The sequence below is a fragment of the Coregonus clupeaformis genome, chromosome 13 (genome assembly GCF_020615455.1).
Source record: "Coregonus clupeaformis isolate EN_2021a chromosome 13, ASM2061545v1, whole genome shotgun sequence".
NCBI classification, from domain to species: Eukaryota; Metazoa; Chordata; class Actinopteri; order Salmoniformes; family Salmonidae; genus Coregonus; species Coregonus clupeaformis.
The window spans coordinates 17,151,572-17,166,662 of NC_059204.1; the positions used below are offsets into that span (position 1 = coordinate 17,151,572).

General features: G+C 44.7%; 1 protein-coding gene across 1 annotated transcript in view; it reads right to left on the minus strand.

Moving 5' to 3' along the window:
• LOC121579359 (transcriptional regulator Erg) overlaps nt 1-13,986 on the minus strand; it is a 73,474-nt gene extending 59,488 nt beyond the window's left edge. Inside the window, exon 1 of the mRNA XM_041893889.2 lies at nt 13,843-13,986. The gene's annotated coding sequence lies outside the window, so the exon portion shown is untranslated. The remainder of the gene's footprint in view (nt 1-13,842) is intronic.
• Between the last annotated feature and the right edge of the window lie 1,105 nt (nt 13,987-15,091).

Consider the following 15,091-nt stretch of genomic DNA (forward strand, 5'->3'; position numbering starts at 1 on the left):
GATGTAAATAATATTTGTTGGTCTGTGGTGTGTAATGTGGAGCAACCAGACGCTGCACTTTACATATTTATGAAATTGCTTATCCCAGTTACTAATAAGCATGCACCCATTAAGAAAATGACTGTAGAAACTGTTAAATCCCTGTGGACTGATGAGGAATTGAAAAGTTGTATGGTTGAGAGGGATGAGGCAAAATAAATGGCAAATAGGTCTGGCTGTACAACCGATTTACAACCGTACTGCAAATTGAGAAATAATGTGACTAAACTGAATAAAAAGAAAAAGAAACTAAACTATGAAACAAAGATAAATGACATAAAGAATGATAGAAAATAGCTTTGGAACACCTTAAATGAAATTTTGGGCAAAAAGGCAAACTCCGCTCCATCATTCATTGAATCAGATAGCTCATTCATCACAAAACCCACTGATATTGCCAACTACATTAATGTTTTTTTTCATTGGCAAGATTAGCAAATTTAGGCATGACATGCCAGCAACAAACAATGACATTACACATCCAAGTATATCTGACCAAATTATGAAAGACAAGCATTGTAATTTTGAATGTTCATACTTTAGTAAAAGTAAAGATACCTTAATAAAAAATGACTCAAGTAAAAGTGAAAGTTACCCAGTAAAATACTACTTGAGTAAAAGTCTAAAAGTATTTCGTTTTAAATATACTTAAGTATCAAAAGTAAATGGAATTGCTAAAATTTACTTAAGTATCAAAAGTACAAGTACAAGTATAAATCATTTCAAATTCCTTATATTAAGCAAATCTTTTTTTTATTGACGGATAGCCAGGGGCACACTCCAACACTCAGACATAATTTACAAACGAAGCAATTGTGTTTTGTGAGTCCGTAAGATCAGCGAGAGTAGGGATGACCAGGGATGTTCTCTTGATAAGTGTGTGAATTGGATCATTTTCCTGTCAAAATGTAACGAGTACTTTTGGGTGTCAGGGAAAATGTATGGAGTAAAAAGTACATTATTTTCTGTAGGAATGTAGTGAATTAAAAGTAAAAGTTGCCAAAAATATAAATAGTAAAGTAAAGTACAGATACCCGAAAAAACTACTTAAGTAGTACTTTAAAGTATTTTTACTTAAGTACTTTACACCACTGCTAACGACATGCCACTAGCTTTGAGTAAAGCCAGAGTGTCTATGTATGCGGATGACTCAACACTATACACGTCAGCTACCACAGCGACTGAAATGACTGCAACACTTAACAAAGAGCTGCAGTAAGTTTCAGAATGGGTGGCAAGGAATAAGTTAGTCCTAAATATTTCAGAAACTAAAAGAAGTGTATTTGGGACAAATCATTCACTAAACCCTAAACCTCAACTAAATCTTGTAATAAATAATGTGGAAATTGAGCAAGTTGAGGTGAATAAACTGCTTGGAGTAACCCTGGATAGTAAACTGTCATGGTCAAAACATGTTGATACAACAGTAGCTCAGATGGGGAGAAGTCTGTCCATAATAAAGCGTTGCTCTGCATTCTTAACAGCACTATCAACAAGGCAGGTCCTATAGGCCCTAGTTTTGTCGCACCTGGACTACTGTTCAGTCGTGTGGTCAGGTGCCACAAAGAGGGACTTATGAAAATTGCAATTGGCTCAGAACAGGGCAGCACGGCTGGTCTTTGGATGTACACAGAGAGCTAACATTCATAATATGCATGTCAATCTCTCCTGGCTCAAAGTGGAGGAGAGATTGACTTCATCACTACTTGTATTTGTGAGAGGTATTGACATGTTCAATGCACCGAGCTGTCTGTTTGAACTACTGGCACACAGCTCGGACACCCATGCATACCCCACAAGACATGCCACCAGAGGTCTCTTCACAGTCCCCAAGTCCAGAACAGACTATGGGAGGCGCACAGTACTATATAGAGCCATGACTACATGGAACTCTATTCCACATCAAGTAACTCATGCAAGCAGTAAAATTAGATTTAAGAAAGATACAAATATGGAACAGCGGGGACTGTGAAGCAACACAAACATAGGCACAGACACATGCATACAAACACACAATAACATACGCAATATACACACACGTACACATGGATTTTGTGTTGTAGGTATGTGGTAGTAGAGTAGGGGCCTGAGGGCACACACTTAATATGTTGTGAAATCTGTTGTGAATGTATTGTAATGTTATAAAAAATGTATAACTGCCTTTATTTTGCTGGACCCCAGGGGATCCGTAATAAATACAAATACAAATTAAGATGACAGTCAGTCCTGTGGTTACTGAGTTGACCGGTAAGCTCTAGTGTACAGTAGTGTGGTCCAGCAGGTTTACCACGTGATAAAAGGTATTTAACGGGCGAGAGGCGGCCCATAAAGCACCTCTTTACCATGGTTTACCATGGCCCCTGAGCAAGTCACAAACTCAGTGCAGCCACTGCCCTTGTAATGGCTCGGGCCCCCCTCCTGCAAGTATGCTAGCAATCAGTCACGACGCTGTGCTGAGCAGGAAATCTAAAATTAGGTTTTACTACCTATAATGGAAGATTTGCGGGGTGGTTTAATTTGCAGTCTCTGGGTGAAGACACTGCAGATCGCTGAACAAAAACAAAAGCGCTGGCCCTGGTTCATGTGGATGATGAAGCTGGGGTAGAGGGGTACAGGATAGGGGACATTGGTGTGGCAAAGCAACTGGTGGACATATCGCCATGAGCACAGACAAACTCATACTTGTGCGATGTCTGGCTCACACTTATGCACATACAGGATCACACTGCACTCACACTCACACACACACGTCTCACACACACACACGTTTTCAATTAGCCAACCAGGCCTGTGCTGTGTCTGTGCAGGGCCAAGTGTGGGGTTTACCACCTCATTCCTTCCCAGTGGTTCAGCCAGGCCTGGCCTTTATGGCCGTCTACAGCACCATTCCTCCGCTTTTATACGGTAGCTGCCTGCATACTAATGTGTCACAATGGCCGGCTGCGACACTGCTGCACTTCATTTCACACATAAACATATACGCGCACGTGCACATGCACACAGCTACACTGATACACAGACAGATATTCACACTGTACTACCGTATGGCTGTGACTCTGAAGATTCTATTGCTCTTTTTCTGTGACATAGCCGTGCCTCGATTCACTCTCTTTTGCACGCACACACACACACATATACTGACACACACACATGCATGCACACACACACTTGGCGCATGCACCAACGCACGCATGCACACACAGTACAGGATGTGGTAACTGTGAGGACTAGAAGGACTCAAACTGCCTTTACTCTACTCTGCTTTTACAGCATTCAAAGATGTGGCGAAGACCCAGCACTCATCACTTCAGCAGAAGAGGACACTTCAAGCCATAATTGTAAGAAATACAGTTTCCATATTTCTATTCTGACATAAAATGGTTCAGTAATTCACATAAGAAACATTTAGCATTAATACGTTTGGCTCCTTCTTTAGCCCAATGAAAACAGCCATTACAGTATTTGTTCTGGTGTTTGTAATTTAACATTGGCTGGCTAGGCCTGTCTATCCTATTAACCAATTGTCAATCTATACCAGAGATAGAGGACGATAACATCTCATCTGTTCAATGACAGAAAGTGGGTCTCTCTTGCTCTCTCGCGTCTCTCTTTCTCTCTCTCTCTCCCTGTGACATTGAACCAACAACCCTGACAGTAAATGCATTCCCATAACCAGACAGACTCAATCCTTTTATACACACTATCATTACTGTATTTCTACTGTATGAGGACCATCCTGGGCCCCTCTCATGTCCTCTGCACCCTCCCTTTCCCCTACTGTGCCACAGCTTGTGGGTGCCCAGACAGGCCTGTGGCTGAGGTGAGGAAAGAGCTAGGTTAGACTAAATGATAGAGGGTGTGTTGGGGGGCCAATATGAGTCAAAGCAGCCCCACAGGCAACTAGGACTAAATATCGCCACAGCCGCACCACACCTCTTAACACTCGCATCACACCTTCCACACCCTCACCAGCCCAACCACTCACTATATGTTACTCAATATCGAGGCGGCTGGAGCATAAGCAGGGGTTAGATTGGTTAAGCTGTCTGCCAGGTGCTCTGACAGTTGTAAGTTCTTGGAGTGATTTTACCCTAATTCCACCCCTGGGCGGTACACATAGTAAATTATGAAGCTTAAATCAATAATAACCATTGACTGGCTGTAACGATTTACATAAACATTTATTTGAAAAAAATTAAAATTGCATTGATATGACAGTAACCGCAAATTATGATGTATTTTATGAATGCTGATGGCGCCGCTTCAATGGATTTTCCATTTGAAGTGGAGGAAATATTTTGGCAGCTAAAACATATCAACACCTCTCACAATTAGTTATTTTAGTGGCAGGTAAGATAAGTAACGTATTTGGATGTAGGTGTAAATGAAAAAACGACATTGAACTCATATTTTCCCAACATGTGCACTTTGTTGGATCATTGGATCAGATCTTTCACTCAAAAACAAAGAGTCTGCTGGGTAAATGTTCAGCCAAAATCGAATTCAGAAGAAGTGACACATGGGCTGGAAAAGACCTGGCAACCCAATGTTAAATGTTGCCTTTGGAATGGTGATCTAAATTTTGATACGATAGAGGAGCAAACCAGATGTTGCAAAAATGATCCCCACCACATAAATCACCAAGACATAAGCTTACAAAACAGCAGTAAATGATTTAACCTCTACGGGATCGGTGTCCCGTATACGGGACGGTTGAGCTAACATGCGCTAATGTGATTAGCATGACTGTTGTAAGTAACAGCAAACTTTCCAGGATATAGACATGTCTTACATTGGCAGAAAGTTAAAATTCTAGCTAATCTAACTGTGCTGTCCAATTTACAGTAACTATTACAGTGAAAAAATAACATGCTATTGTCTGAGGAGAGTGCACAACAACAAAAAACGTATCACGGCAACTGGTTTGATACATTCACCTCTGAAGGTAAATAATGTACTTACATTCAGTAATCTTGCTCTGATTTGACATCCTAAGGGTCCCAGAGATACAATGTAGCATAGTTTTGTTTGATAAAATCAATTTTTATATTCAAATGTAGGAACTGGGTTCAGTTTGAACCCCTGCTGTCTCTGGCTCCACACCCACCCTGCCCGGCCATCTAGATGTGTGAAAGTTAGTGTATAAGCTAACGATCCATCATGTATGACATTCCTGGGAGTGTGCAAACTTACATTTTGTATTACCATATCATTTTTGTATGTTCTCTATAGTTATGTACTTGAAAATGTATCAATTGACCAATTCGGCACATTTGGGCAGACTTGATACAAAATAGTCCAGTATTGCGATGCTTCACTGGATCAATCTGAAACGTTGCCACACACTGCTGCCATCTAGTGGCCAAAGTCTAAATTGCATATCCTTGCTTCAGGTCCTGAGCTACAGGCAGTTAGATTTGGGTATGTCATTTTAGGCGAAAATTGGAGAAAAAAAAAGGGTCCGATCCTTAAGAGGTTAATTATGCAGAATGGTCTGGGGGTGTGTGTGTGTGTGTGTGTGTGTGTGTGTGTGTGTGTGTGTGTGTGTGTGTGTGTATGTGGGATAAATGCTCAAATGGGCCTTAAAGAGCGGCTGAACTCACCGATTCCGCATGTGTTTTTCTGCTGCTCATTATGAAAAATGAGATTGGAGTCTTGGGGGTGTGGTTCGATGTGGGTGTGTTATGTTCGCTTTATCGTACCCTCGCAGTTACTGTTGTTTGTTCCTCTTGAGTCACGGTAGGAACAACATAGCCACTCCCACTTCCTCAAAATAGTCAGAATTAATCTAAGATAAATGAAGAAATCTGTAATTAATTTTTACATTTTTGCAGAGGAAGTCTTAGTCCCAATTTTACATCTAGCTAATGTGTTTGGTGCAGTATTTCTCAAGTAAAAATCAATTGCATGAAAAAGTCAGTGCACTGCAGACAGTATCAAGTCAGCTGCTGCTGGCTGCGCTCAGGACTGATTTCTGAGAACGTCTAAAACGTAATCATCAGCAAGCTGTCAAACTATCGTAAATAAAGCACAAGCTGCTACACACTAGCAAGCTAGCTGTTCCATCTCTGTGTTTGTCAATGAAGCTATCCAGTACTAGCTAGCATGCACATTGAGCAGGCAGGCTACGTTAGCTACATCATCTTATCAAGTCACTGGCAAGTGGCGACGTGTGCTTCGGTGACATTTTGTTTTTACAACTTTCTCACTATCTATCAGAGTGTGTGTCTGTCTGGCAGTGTTTCATTGGGAATCATGTTACAAAACAAGTCGTGGCGGGACACAAGATGCTCGCGAATGGTTTTGGAATTTTTGAATATTGACAAGTGGCAGTTGGGATGCAAGTGTGCATAGTCTCAATTCATATTTTGCCCAAAACAGTGAAAGACTCGAATGATCACCATCAAACACATCAGCAATTGCCCACTCCATAAATTGCTTAGGGGCCAAGTGTTCTTTCCCGGGGCGGATTGGCAATCTGGCAATTCTGGTAAATGCCAGATGGGCTGGACCATATTTTTGTTGGGTGGGCTGCTCAAAATTGACATACACAAAAATACTTTTTTATATAAAAATAAAACAACGAAAAGGTGACACGGCCGGCAGCCCATGGGCCTGTTATGATTTTTTTTACGATTTTTGCGGAATTTCTGTTATACTAATCTATACACTTGTGCCTATGTATTGTATGGAGATACCGTTACAGTGTATTGCCAGGGTAGATAGTTTCACCTGTGTCTGTTTCGTTTGTCGCTATTCCAGCATATTTTGTGTAACGAAGGAATAAACTCTGTATTCGTTGATTACCCTCCTGCACCTGACTCCTTCCATCACACTCATCACAGAATCACCCACCCGATATGGAGTCAGCGAGAGAAGAGCGCATGCCTGGAGTCGTGGTACGTCGAGACTGGTCTGTCGTGGTCTGACGTGGTCTGTCGAGACCAGCTGGCCAACCGGATCCAGCCACCTACACCCCAGCACCCGGAGGGATCCAGATATCCCGACCATGGGCGTTCGATGGGACGGCGGCGCTCTGCCAAGGAATCCTCCTCCAACTGGAGCTTTACTTCTCCAGCATCAGGCCGGCGCCATCGGAGCAGGAGAAGGTGTCCGTCCTCGTTTCCTGCCTCTGTGGGAAAGCCCTGGAGTGGGCCAACGAGGTGTGGAACGAAGGAGGAGACGCGTTGGAGGACTACGGGGAGTTCACTCACCTTTTTCGGGTGGTCTTCGATCACCCGCCTGACGGTCGAGAGGCGGGCGAGCGGCTGGTCCACCTGAGGCAGGGGACGAGGACCGCGCAGGACTTCGCGTTGGAATTTCGGACTCTGGCAGCGGGGTCCGGGTGGAACGAACGGGCCCTGATCTACCATTTCCGATGCCATCTGCAGGGGGACATTCGACAGGAGCTAGCCTGCCGGGACACCATGTTGTCCTTTACGTAACTGGTGGACATGGCCATTCGTTTGGACAACCTGCTGGCAGCCAGAGGACATCCTGGTAGGGGTCTGCCCGTTTCCACCCCGGACAACTCGGATCCCGAGCTGATGGAGCTGGGTGGAGCCGCCGTCCGAGAGAGCGGAGGTAGACACCGACAGTGCCACTCTGGTGGCACGAAGGGACAGTACACCACACGTCGTAGTCAACGTTCTTTTGGGCCTGGAGGCGGCAGGCAGGGCACTCTCACATCACCCCAGGTATTGAACACCTACACTTGTTCAGAGCCCTCTGCTGCACACTGTACCCTACCTATCCACTTTCCCGATCACACGGTAGTTCCCCAGTGTAAGGCGCTAGTCGATTCAGGCGCAGCTGGGAACTTTATGGACAAGGCATTCGCACGCCGTCAAGGCATTTCATTCGTTCCCCTATCCATTCCACTCCCCATCCGAGCACTTGATAGTCGACCATTAGGGTCCAGGTTTGTTACGGAAGTCACTATACCAGTCACCATGATCACCCAGGAGACACATTGTGAGCAGGTATTTTTTTCGATTATTGAGTCTCCTGCTTTCCCTGTGGTATTAGGTATCCCTTGGCTAGCACTCCACAACCCCACCTTCTCCTGGCCGCAGAGGGCTCTCACGGGGTGGTTGCGAGAGTGTCAGGGTAGGTGTCTAGGTGTTTCCGTTGGTGCAACCACGGTGGAAAGTCCAGATGGTACCTCCACCGTGCGCATTCCCTCCGAATACCTCGATTTGGCGCACACGTTTTCCAAGACGCGTGCGACTAAATTACCACCTCATCGGGCAGGGGATTGCGCGATAAACCTTTGGGTAGACGCTGTACCTCCCAGGAGTCATTTGTACCCCCTGTTGCAGGCTGAAACGGGGGCTATAGAAACATACGTCACCGAGTCCCTGGGCTAGGGGTATATACGTCCCTCCACTTCACCCGCCTCCTCGAGTTTCTTCTTTGTGAAGAAGAAAGACGGCGGTCTGCGCCCGTGCAATGATTATCGATCACTGAACAAGGAGACGATTAGATTTAGTTATCCTCTTCCCCTCATTCCTTCAGTGATTGAGTCAATGCATGGGGCGCGCTTCTTCACTAAGCTAGATCTCAGGAGTGCATACAACCTGGTGCGTGTTCGGGAGGGGGATGAGTGGAAGACAGCATTCAGCACAACCATGGGGCATTATGAATACCTGGTGATGCACTACGGTTTGATGAATGCTCCATCCGTCTTCCAGTCCTTTGTGAACGAGGTGTTTCGGGACATGCTTGGTCGCGGTGTGGTGGTCTACATCGATAACATCCTGGTGTATTCCGCTACGCGCGCCGAGCATGTGTCCCTGGTTCGCAAGGTACTGGTCCGACTGCTGGAAAATTATCTTTATGCCAAGGCAGAGATGTGTGAGTTTTTCCAGCAGTCAATCTCCTTCCTCGGATACCGCATTACTACCGCAGGTGTGGAGATGGAGGGAGATCGCATTTCAGCCATGCGTAATTGGCCGACTCCAACCACGGTTAAGGAGATGCAGCGCTTTCTTGGCTTTGCCAACTACTATCGGAGGTTTTTCCAGGGCTTTGGCAAGGTCGCAGCTCCCATTACATCCCTGTCGAAGGGTGGGCCGTCCCGGCTCCGCAGGTCTGCTGAGGCTGACCTGGCCTTCAGAAGACTGCAGGGTCTGTTCACCTCAGCCCCGGTAAAGCGTCTGCTAAATGGCATATTATTATTATTATTATTATTATTACTGACCCGTTCGTAGTGGAGGTGGATGCGTCCAAGGTAGGGATAGGCGCTGTCCTGTCCCAACGCTCGGGCATGCCACCCAAGCTCCGCCCCTGTGCCTTCTTCTCCGAGAAGCTCAGCCCGGCAGAGCAGAACTACGACGTTGATGATCGGGAGCTGTTGGCTGTTGTCCGAGCTTTGACCGTGTGGAGGCATTGAAGGGGCGAAACACCCTTTCCTTGTCTGGACGGACCACCGTAACCTGGAGTACATCCGGGCAGCGAGGAGGCCGAATCCTCGCCATGCCAGGTGGGCCTTATTCTTCACCCGGTTTGATTTCACACTGTCATACATTCCGGGTACGAAGAACGTGAAGGCAGACGCACTGTCCCGGCTGTATGACACAGAGGAGAGGCCCAGAGACAACACCACATACTCCCGGCCTCCTGCATTGTGGCGCCGGTAGTATGGGCGATGGACGCGGATATAGAGCAGGCATTACGCACAGATCCATCTCCACCTCAGTGTCCAGCTGGGCTGCGGTACGTGCCTGCTCTTATCCGTGATCGTCTGATCTTCTGGGCACACACGTCACCCTCCTCTGGTCACCCAGGTATCGGTCGTACAGTGCGCTGCCTGACCGGAAAGTACTGGTGGCCTACCTTAGCTAAGGACTTGAGGGTGTATGTCTCCTCCTGCTCGGTGTGCGCCCAGAGTAAGGCACCTAGGCACCTCCCAGCGGGTAAGTTACAACCTTTACCAGTTCTAGAACGACCATGGTCTCACCTTAGTATTGATTTTTCGACTGATCTTCCCCTCTCCCAAGGTAACACCACCATCCTGGTCATTGTGGACCGCTTTTCCAAGTCCTGCCGCCTCCTTCCTCTGCCCGGTCTCCCCACGGTCCTGCAGACTGCAGAGTTCCTGTTTACTCACGTCTTCCGGCACTACGGGGTGCCAGAGGATATAGTGTCCGACCGAGGTCCCCAGTTCACGTCCAAGGTTTGGAAGGCGTTCATGGAACGTCTGGGGGTCTCGGTCAGCCTGACCTCTGGGTTCCACCCCGAGTCAAATGGGCAGGTGGAAAGGGTAAATCAGGATGTGGGCAGGTTCCTGCGGTCCTACTGCCAGGACCGGGCCGGGGGAGTGGTCGGTATTCTTGCCATGGGCAGAATATGCCCAGAACTGTCTCCGCCACTCCTCTACTAACCTAACACCATTCCAATGTGTTTTAGGTTACCAACCAGTTCTGGCACCGTGGCACCAGAGCCAGACCGAGGCTCCTGTGGTGGATGACTGGTTTTGGAGGAGTGGTTGGATGACTGGTTTTGGGACGTTGCCCACGTTCACCTCCAGCGCGCCGTGCGTCATCAGAAGGCCAATGCTGACCGTCACCGCAGTGAGGCCCCGGTCTTCGTACCGGGGGATCGGGTCTGGCTCTTGACCCGGAATCTGCCCCTCCGCCTGCCTTGCCGGAAGCTGAACCCGTGGTTTGTGGGGCCGTTCAAAGTCCTGAGGAGAATCAACGAGGTCACATATAGGTTATTACTTCCCCCTGATTACCGTATTAACCCCTATTTTCATGTGTCTCTCCTCAGGCCGGAGGTGGTTGGTACGCTCCAGGAGTCATGGGTGCGGGAGGTTCCTCCACCTCCTCTGGACATCGATGGGGCCCCGGTATACTCTGTCCGTTCCGTCCTGGATTCGAGGTGTCGGGTGGGGGGCCTTCAGTACCTCGTGGAGTGGGAGGGGTACGGTCCGGAGGAACGGTGCTGGGTCCCGGTGAGGGATATCCTCGATCCCTCCCTGTTGCGGGATTTCCACCGTCGCCATCCGGCTCGCCCTGCTCCGCGCCCTCCTGGTCGTCCCCGAGGCTGGGGTCAGCGCGCTGCTGGAGCTGCGCGTCAAGGGGGTGGGGGTACTGTCATGCCGAGGCTGCCTCCCCTCCTTGTTCGGGCAGGCTTCGGCGTTCGTCGTCACCGGCTTACTAACCACTGCCGCCCCAATTATCATCATCACATTTGTCTTGTCTTGTCAATCACACACACCTGGTTCTAATCCCCTCATTAGTCCGTATATAAGTGTTCCCTCTGCCCCCTTGTCTTTGTGGGTGATTGTTTGAATGTGAGAGTAGTGTAGCTCGGTGGAGCTACTCGTACCATTTTGTTGCCAGGGTAGATATTTCCCCTGTGCCTATGTATTGTATGGAGATACCGTTACAGTGTATTGCCAGGGTAGATAGTTTCCCATGTGCCTGTTTCGTTTGTCGCAATTCCAGCGTATTTTGTGTAACGAAGGAATAAACTCTGTATTCGGTGATTACCCTCCTGCGCCTGACTCCTTCCATCACACTCATCACAGTGACTTCTAGGACGATTTTAACCCACTTAACCTCAACATTTCTCAAAGTTTTCACCATCATTGTAAAGCCCTAGTTATTTTGTTGCTTTGACAAAGTCATTTCTGAAGATTATTACTTATTTCATTTGATTAGTGATTTATTTACATCTGTCCCTCATTTTAAGGTCAACCCTCTTACGTGAACTCGGTTTAATATGGTGAAACTTTTCCTTTTAAAATATGTTTTGCAAAAGAACATTGAACATCTAGTAGTCAAATCATAGAGTAAATGCATTTGAGCAAGTTCTACTCTTTTTGGCCCTTTTCTGGGGTTTTGTGGTGGAAAACTGAGCGGGTCGAGCATAACAAATCAACCCTGTTACCCATAGATAGACCGGCTAGAAATGTTTTCACTATTGTAATTTTGGTAGAAACTGCATTCAATTGCCACTCCCTGTTGTATGCAACAAGCTTCCATTCCCCCTGTCACAAGGGGATGTATGGCTGATTTAAGATGAAATCGTCAACCCTGTTACGTTCAACCCTGTTACTTTATTTGGCACTTAATAGGCACTTACTATAGTATTTTTTTTTAAATGGGAAAACATGTTTTTTATCAAGTTGAACATTGATGCAAATAATGCTAAAATTAGGTGAAATCAGAAGTTTGTTTGGACCAAGTTACACTTCTCAAAAGGCACCAAATTGCTGGAACAACCCTTTTGCGTTCAGTTGCCCTTTAAGAGCCTTGCAAAAAAAAGAGTTGATTGAAAGAAATGTAAAGGGATGATATTGCGGTAATATCTTACATAGCTTATACTAGTTTATAAGTAGTTGATAATATCTATAAATATATAAATATAAATATTGTGTTATAAATGGTTCATAAGCGGTTGATAACATATTTAAATCACTGTGTAGATTTAATTCTAAATATATTTCATTATTTGTGATTCTGCACTGAAAAGCTTAGTTACAAAAAGTATGTCAATACTGTACTGTGTTCATTATAAAAGCAGCTGATTAACTGAACTCATTATTGAACAGACAAATTAAAGATGTAATTGGCTTCATGTGTAATGTGTATGGGTGGAGAATGGGTGGAGCAAGCCCATACCTTAGGTTGCAATTCCAAGATTATGCACGCCCCTTTCATTCAATCCAGGAGAAATATAGATAAATTAACAATGCGCATGAGACTAACATTTAAGAGTCTCAGACTAACACTAAAGAAAAGTATTATTATTCATTTATCCTGGTAGATTATTGAGAACACAGTCTTTTACAATAATGACCTGGCCAAGAGTGTGCAGTGATATACTGAATCAATGTCAATAGCGACAGTGGTTTAAGTCGCTTTGGAGAAAAGTGTCAACTAAGTGACAATATTTTCCGTATAGTTGGCCACAGCATACTTATAAAGTCAGCAGGAAACAATAGTAGAAAATTATACCAAATAGTAGTAGAAAAGAGATAGTGCCTACAGATGTAAACACAGAGGTAAGAAGGCAAAACAACAAAAAGGACAGCTATGGGATAAAACAGTGAATGGTGAACAATCATTCGTATTGTTGATAAAATTATACCGGGAAACAAATTGGTTGAGTTGTAAGTTGCATTATAGTTTGTTGCAGCCTAGTAGTTGATCATTAACTAGGGCTACTAATCATCATGTTAATACATTGGCCATGGTTGCTTCATTTTTGGGGAATATTTCAGAATCCCCATAAATATGTTGTTTAAAACAACCTCAATACAGTGAGTTGCATTCAGTTTAGTTCTCAAATTCCAAACATCATATAGCTTACTGTAATTGTCAGATTGTTTCAATGAGTGTTATATCCTATGTAATGTTAGACTTAAACTCCACTAACCCCACTACTACTAATAGCTCACAATTACCATTAACACAACACAACAACTTTTGTCAGTATTGCATCACCCATTTCCATAATTTCTATTTAACCTGTGCTTTGTAATGGTTTCATTAAAAGGTCTGCCATAAATGTAGCCTTCTCATCATGGAGCGATAAAAAAAAAATCCTATCTGTCAACTGTCACTCACGGACCATCACTTCAGAGCATCATGCATCATTCAGAATGCTCAATGCCACTCCTTCCTCAAGTTCACAAAATATTTTTCATTAAAAAAGTGTGATAGCAAACATTATAGTTTAATCATTGATATTTAACAGCAAGCTTCCAGCTCAGCTACGGCGCAAAGCGACACATCCCCGATACATCAACTTTTTATTTCTAAAAGCTTTCATAATAACGCTTTGACTTACGGTTTGGTCGTGAAACGTTGAATCGTTGTCGGTGAGGAAAACTAAAGCTGCCACGCTGTTTCAGTGAACTGCTCTTCAATGCGACCAAACTGCATCTACTACTAAGATATTGGAGAACCGAGGCAAGTCATACACAAAACACAACTGCGCACGAGACAGAGAGAGAGAGAGAGAGAGAGAGAGAGAGAGAGAGAGAGAGAGAGAGAGAGAGAGAGAATGGATGGATGGATGGATGGGGGGAGGGAGAGAGTTGGTCATCAGCCAGAGTTGTAACTGAGGAGTAAAATACATGTGAAGTAGTAGTAATGTGACTACTATACTATTCATATCAAAATGTAAAAACGATTTTGATTCAAGGGGTGAAAGTGAAATTTGCTGTATTGTCAGGTAGGTATAGGGTGTGGATAGCAAGGTGTAGGCCTACAGTGAACACCTTCAAAACCTCGAAGAATGCCAGCCCTTTTGCCTAGACCACCAATGTTATTTGGTGGAGTGGGAGACAAATATTGGTTTGTGCTTGACCAGTTTCTGGAAAGAGCTAATTGACTTTAATGATAAAGTATTGTGTCAAATTGCCAACTCTCCAGGCTTAAAGATTCCCCCCACGGTGTGAGGTCAAGCATCAGGTTCCTGGTGAAAGAGGTATCCTTCTTTATTAAAACAATAGTGTCCATTAGAGCAGAGATGTGGTAGAAATTATAATCAACAGTAATAAGCAAGATATATTTAAAGGCCCAATGATAAGACATGACCACAAAATTATTTGTAATAATTTATGTAAATGACAGTGACTGCATATTGACATGCATGGCTTTTGACATTTAAATAACCACAATTATTGATAGGCCTATAAATAATGATTTGTCAAACATTTAAGAACATGGTAGTAATGGTAATAATCACACATCTTATATTACGCAAGAGCACACTTTAGTAATGATTATTTTAGTAATATCTACTTCAGTGCTCTGTTTTCAAGGTTTAAGGTTTCTAGAGGAAAATACTTGGTGTTTTTATTTGCAAAACAATACCATTCTGCAGAACAAACTGGCCTTTGGTGACAGTTTTGGATAGGGTCTAGCACACAGAAGTCTGCTTGTTACGGAGGGGTGTTTTCAATGAAAGCTAAGTTATTTTAGCTCCAGACATGTTTACATTTCTGTGGTTTAGTCTCTAACTTTCCCTCTTTCCCTCTTTTTTCCCTCTCTCATTTCACAATGCTGCACCACGAGTGAAGGCTCAATCCCCT